The following is a 6,910-nucleotide window of genomic DNA, read 5'->3' on the forward strand; positions in this document are numbered from 1 at the left end:
AAGACCCGAACCAGTGGTGAAGCTGGAACAAATCCAGCTGTGTACCGAGGATGAGAAAAAGATTACTTATATCGGGTCTGAACAGCTGGAGGAATTTAAAGATGAGTTGAAGTTATTTCTTTAACAGAATAAAGACGTATTTGCATGGTCTCGCTGAAGACATGCCGAGGAATCGATCGGGCTGTCGAGAGCATAAACTCGGATAGATCCTAAGGTGAAACCAGTGATACAGAAAAGGAAAAATTTCTCCATTGAAAAGTATGAAGCCGTTCGTAGTGAAGTTGAAAAACTCAAGAATTCTGGTTTCGTAGAACCAATTGAATGCCCAACTTGGTTGGCCAACGTGGTAATGGTAAAAAAGGCGAATGGGAAGTGGAGGATGTGTACAGACTACACAGATCTTAACAAGGCTTGTCCTAAAGATTGCTATCCGTTGCCTCGGATTGACCTCTTGATAGATGCGACTGCAGGATATGAAACTCTAAGTTTCATGGATGCCTACTCAGGGTATAATCAGATCCTTATGAATAAAGAGGATGAGAAGTTTACAGCTTTCATGACTGATCGTGAAAGCTATTATTATAAGGTCATGCCTTTTGGCCTGAAGAACACAGGAGCAACATATCAGAGGGCCGTCAACAAGATTTTTAAAGATCTGATAGGAAAGAATGTTGAAGCTTATGTTGACGACATGCTAGTGAAGAGCTTTACAAAAGCAAATCATATTGCAGATTTGACTGAGGTATTCTCAGTACTGCGAAAGTATCAAATGAAGCTGAACCCAGAAAAGTGCGCCTTTGGAGTTTCCTCGGGCAAATTTTTGGGCTTCATGGTATCACAGAGAGGAATTGAGGCTAATCCTGCCAAAATACAAGCTCTGGTTGATATGGAGGCTCCCAAAACTGTTCGTGATGTGCAGTGTTTAACAGGGAGAGTTGCTGCTTTGAATTGATTCATCTCCAAGTCTAGAGAAAAATGTTTGTCTTTCTTCAAGGCACTCAAAGATTTGAAGGGCAGCAAGGAAGCAAAATGGACCGAAGAGTGCCAGAAAGCTTTTGAGGAGTTAAAAGAAGCACTTGGACAACCACCGATCTTGTCCAGACCAGAGAAGGGGGAAATATTACAGCTATATCTAGCGACGTCCCTTTCAAGTCGGTCGATGCAGTACTTGTTCGTGAAAAAGATAAAAAACAGTGGCCGATTTACTATGTAAGCCACGTGTTGCTAGATGCGGAGACAAGATATTCGCAGATTGAGAAGAGGTGCTCTGGCTCTCATGATGGCCGCCGAGAAGCTAAGGCCATATTTTCGAGCTCATCCAATTGAGGTATTTACAACTTTTCCTCTTAGTAAAGTTCTTAATAAACCTGATTTATCTGGAAGGATGGTGTCCTGGTCGGTTGAACTCAGCGAGTTCCAAGTGAGCTTTAAGCCCAGAACTGCAATCAAGGCTCAGGCATTAGCCGATTTTGTAGTAGAAACTACTGCACCGGTGGAATCCTCCATCGAGGATCCCATTATACCAACCACTTAGGAGGTATATGTGGATGGTTCGAGTAATAAAGATGGGAGCAGAGCTGGAATTCTATTAAAAAGTCCAGCAGGATTTATTATTCGATATGCTTTGAGATTTGCATTTGAAGCAAGTAATAACGAAGCAGAATATGAGGCTCTGATAGCTGGACTTCGGTTGTCAAAAGCATTGTCTATTACAGATGTTACTATTTATAGTGACTCTCAACTTATAGTCAACCAAGTCCATGGGGAGTATGGTATTAAAGAACCACGCTTGCTGAAATATCAAGAGATAGTGCAGGCATTTCAAAACCAATTTCGGAATTTGAAGATATCTCAGATTTCGAGGAATGAAAATTCAGTGGCAGATGAGCTATCCCGACTAGCCAATGCCAAAGAAAAGAATCTAGACCCTTCGGTCTATATTGAAGAAATAACTTTTCCAAGTTATCATGAGAAAGAAATTTCTTATATTGAAGCAGAGCGTTGCTGGATGGATCCGATAATCGAGTATCTGAGAGATGACAAATTACCTGAGGATCCGAAAGAGGCAAAGTTGATCAAGATACAATCAGCTAGATTTGTCATTCAGAATGGGAGACTATACAAAAGATCTTATTCTGGACCCCTTATGAGATGTATAGGCCCCAAAGGAACAAAATCAGCTTTGGCTGAGGTTCATGAAGGAATTTGTGGAGCTCACATGGGTGGACGAGCCCTGGCCCACAAAATTCTAAGACTTGGGTTATATTGGCCTAAGGTACAAGAGGCTGCTATGGAATATGTTTGTCGGTGTGGTAACTGTCAAATTCATGCTACAGTATCGAAGCACCCGACTGAAACCATGACTTCAATTCTAGATCCCATTCCCTTTGCGATGTGGGGAATTGATATCATGGGCAAATTCACCAAGGCGTCAGGTGGACGGGAATATCTGATAGTAGCAATTGATTACTTCACGAAATGGGTTGAAGCCCAGTGCACCGGCAGCAATTACCGAGAAAAAAAGTGGAGAAATTCGTGCTTGAGTCAATCATATATCGCTTTGGGATTCTAAAGATTATCGTCACTGACCATGGTACTCAGTTCGACTGTCCGCAATTTGAGCAATTTTGCGGAACATATATGATCGAGCATCATATGTCCTCAGTGACATACCCCCGAGCAATGGACGGGTAGAGGTTACTAACCGAACGCTATTGGAAGGAATAAAGAGAAGACTCGAAGCCGACAAAGCTTCTTGGGTCGAAGAACTTCATAATGTCTTGTGGGCCTATAGAACTACGGTTCGAACACCCACAGGAGAAACTCCATTCAGGTTGGCATATGGATCCGAAGCATTGGCACCAGTGGAGATAATGGCGGGGACATTACGGGATCGAGAGTTCGAGGAAAAAGCAAATGAGCAAGGACTGCTTGATAGTCTTGATCTGTTGGACGAAGTTCGGGCAAAGGCAATAGCACGAACTCAACATTATCAAAGAAGGATAGCGTCTCATTATAATACTCGAGTGAAGAATCGTCGGTACCTAGCCAGAGATTTGGTGTTGAGAAACTCCTTAGCTTCCGACCCGCGTCACCAAAGAAAATTGGACCCTTCCTGGGAAGGACCTTATATGGTTGTAAAACCGGTTGGTTCAGGAGCTTACAGGCTGAAGAACATCAACACCCAGAAAGAGTTGGATCGGTCGTGGAATGCCAGGCATCTCAAAAAGTTTTATCCTTGATGATGATTTCAATTTTGTTCACGATGTAAACATTTTCAACTCAATTTGGCTTTCAACAAATTATCTTTTGATTGGGGGGCATCATACACCACATTCAAGAACAAGATCCAACTATAAGGCATCGGATGAAAATCCGTGTGGGTCCTTCAACACTTATGGAATTTTTTCGGATCTTCTTAAGTCGAGGCATCGGATGAAAATCCGAGTGAGTTCCTTTTGCAAGGCGTCGGTTTGAAACCCGAGTAAGTTCCTTCAAGACTTATTGAATTTTCGAATTATCCTTAAGTAAAGGCATCGGTTTAAAACCCGAGTGAGTTCCTTCTCAGACTTATTGTATTTCTCCGGAAATCCTTAAGTAAAGGCATCGGTTTAAAACCCGAGTGAGTTCCTTCTCAGACTTATTGTATTTCTCCGGAAATCCTTAAGTAAAGGCATCGGTTTAAAACCCGAGTGAGTTCCTTCTCAGACTTATTGTATTTCTCCGGAAATCCTTAAGTAAAGGCATCGGTTTAAAACCCGAGTGAGTTCCTTCTCAGACTTATTGTATTTCTCCTGAAATCTTTAAGTAAAGGCATTGTTTCAAACAACTAAGACCTAATTCAACAGCGATTCAAGTGGCTAGCAAAGTTCAAGATGAAGTTAATTTCTTATTTCTTCAAAAGATCGAAAGAGGCCAGTATCAAAACAATTACAAGAGCTAGATACAATCTTCGGTCAAAAAAGAAAGTCATCATCGGTGATTATTAAGAAGTCATACAAGGTCGACACAACTTTGGTAGAACAAACATATGAGTCAACCATTGGTGTGGATTCAAGGAAAAGAAGAGGAGAAATGAGGATTACAAAAAATATCTCGGTATGCATAAGATCCTCTGCAATTTCATACTCTTTGTCCAGCTTGTCCAGGAGAAGTATGGTCCTCGACCAAACTTGCATTCAAGACGAGCTCGTCATAATTGACTCCTTCCAGGGGAGAATAAACAGGAGAATCTTCCAGATAATGCATAATATATGGATCGGAAGGTGGAGGATCAATCTTATCTTTGGTCTAGTCAGGAGGAAGAATACCCAGGTCGGTAAATACTTCAGGATGGCAAACAAGACATTGTAGGGAGTCGTATCAAAATGAGGATCCTTCCTTAATATTGATTCCCATACTTCATTCTCACCATCCCGACGCCTTGCAAGTTATAAGCATTCAGCATATCAACAAAGGGCTTACTGTGTAAATACTTGAAGATGCAGGCTCTGCGAACATCAGTTGGAAGGGATTCGGGCAAAGGAACGACAGCTTGCCTTTGGGGTAACGTTTCAGATCCTTTGGCTCTTGACTTTCCAACTGCTCGCTCCAGTTGCCGGATCTTCTCCCTGGCATCATCCAAGTCCGACTAAAGACGACCGATCATCGAATTCTTTTCTCCTACAACCTCCCAAGCTAGTTTCCGAAGGCGAGCAACCTCAGCATCTTTAGCTTCAGAGATCTCCCGAAGCCTGGAAACTTCATTGCTCAACCTATTGAGCCTAGAGGCTGCTTCCACTTGGTTGTGGAAGTTACCAGTAAGACTCCTGCAAATAACTTCCGAGTTAAAAAGGAGCAGAAGAGTAATTTTTCAGAATCAAAAGATAATGAAGAAAGACTTACATCACCAGTGACTTCATAAAGACTTCATCTGGGAGTTTGGAAAGCACTGCGCTCTCAGAAGTCATTCGAGCAGCAGTGCACCATTCCAACGCTCTGTCAAACTCGTTTGACACTAATTCGGGCGAAGGATGAGAAGGATGAGCTACATCAAGAGACGGATGAGCTGCATCACCTGTCACCCGACGGCGCTTCCTAGTGGCAAAATCCTCCAACTCCAAAGGAGAGGAGGAGGATGCCAAACAAGCACTAGAATTGGAAATAGGAGCAGCACCTGCTGGGACCACACCTTCATCAGATGCCAACATAGTTGCCTCAGATGCCCGAAGAGTCTCCTTCGAGGGTGCACCAACGGTCTCTGCAGCAGGGGCGTCAGCAGCGCCATCAACAACGGAGTGATCAAGATCTTCCTGGGAAAGACGAGCGATCACTTCGGGCAAAAGAAGCATAGGGGCGGCATCAATAGAAACTGTGGGAATCTGACTTGAAGATTCACCAACAGCAGTCGCCTTACGTTTGGAGGATTCACTAGCTGAAACCACCTCACTAGCCCCAACCACCGCCGACGGAACGATTTTCTTACAAGATTTCGCTCTGATAAAGTTCGGGTTGATCTTGGGAGCCACTATATAAACAGAGAAGCCGTATCAGTACAGATATCCAACGACGACAAAAAAAGAGGGAAAACCCTAGTTCTCTATCACTTATGAAAAACCCGATTAACTAAACCCCAAGTACTACTATTGTGCGGTATTACTCGGGGGAAGTGGGGAAAGAGATGAGTAATCAAAAAACTCACTTGTTCAGAAGTTGATAGAGCTATTGTTGGAGTACGAGGAATACGGAAGCAAGGAGAAGGATGGAATGTCGCTTTAGCACTTTAGCAAATCTAACTTGCAGATAGCAGGATAGATGGAGAGTACCCGCGAAGGCTTTAAATAGCCTCAGGTATTAAGACGACGATTGAAAGCTAAGGACAACCAATGGCTCAGATCGAAATGACGCTTCGAAATCCGCAGAAAGCAAGATCAACGGTCGGAGGGATGCCACATGGAAACATGTGGAGGCAAGCACCCGATGCAGAGATACCTCCAATCGTCGCACCGCCATTGTAATAATGGGTGTATTTCCGATTCATTGGAAACAGTGAATGGTATATCAAAGCAAGAAAACGTTTGGACTTCGCAGATACGAGAAGGGAAACGTGTGGTCTTTGCAGTAAATGAAGTAGTGGGGAAGATTAATGCATCTTTCCGAAACGCATCTTCACAATATCTCTACAAGATTATTATTCGTCGAAGAATGTGAAGTTAAGTGATAAGTTTTATCATTTATACTTTAATATTCAAGACAAGAGTTCAGCAAGAGACAGGGAAATGGAAAGGCCAACATGAAAAAGAAGTGTCTATTCATTAGCAAGGAGGTCAATCTTTACAAAAAAAAAAAAAAAAAAAAAAGATAACTCCCTAAGCCTCTTCTTCATTGTTGCCCAAGGGACCCTGGTCGGGAGGACTTTTCTCAGGATCTTGAGAAGAGTCTTCCTCAAGAATGACATTGTCAGAGTCCTCTTTAGCAGCAGCTTGAGACTCGGCTTGTGACTTCTCCTCTGGAAGCGCCGGCTCGTCAGCCAGGTATGCCTCATATTGAGGGTCAGCTGGAAAAGGATCATTTTCTTCCCGAGCCCAGTCTGGGAGATCCATGCCTAATTTCCCGAAGACCTCTTTATGGCACACCTCACGAAAGGGAGCAGTATCGAAGGAAGGGATTGATGCGAGAATTCGCTCCCAAACGTCATTCTGTCCCAAGCGATAAGCTTGAATGTTGTAGGCACCTAGCAGCTCGGAGAAAGGTACGCTGTTCAGGTACTTCCGAACACACTCCTTCCGAAGCTCTGGCTTGATGTGCTCGGGCTTGCTAGGGACCGCCCACTTCAGATATTCTTCGTTCTCCATAAATTTAATTTCAAGCCTGTCACCGAACAACGTGGCAGCTTCTTTTTGCTTCCTGGCCTCGCGCTCGGCAGCAGCGG

Source organism: Hakea prostrata, chromosome 2, assembly GCF_041222555.1.
Source record: "Hakea prostrata isolate BN-2017 chromosome 2, UWA_Hpros_2, whole genome shotgun sequence".
NCBI lineage: Eukaryota > Viridiplantae > Streptophyta > Magnoliopsida > Proteales > Proteaceae > Hakea > Hakea prostrata.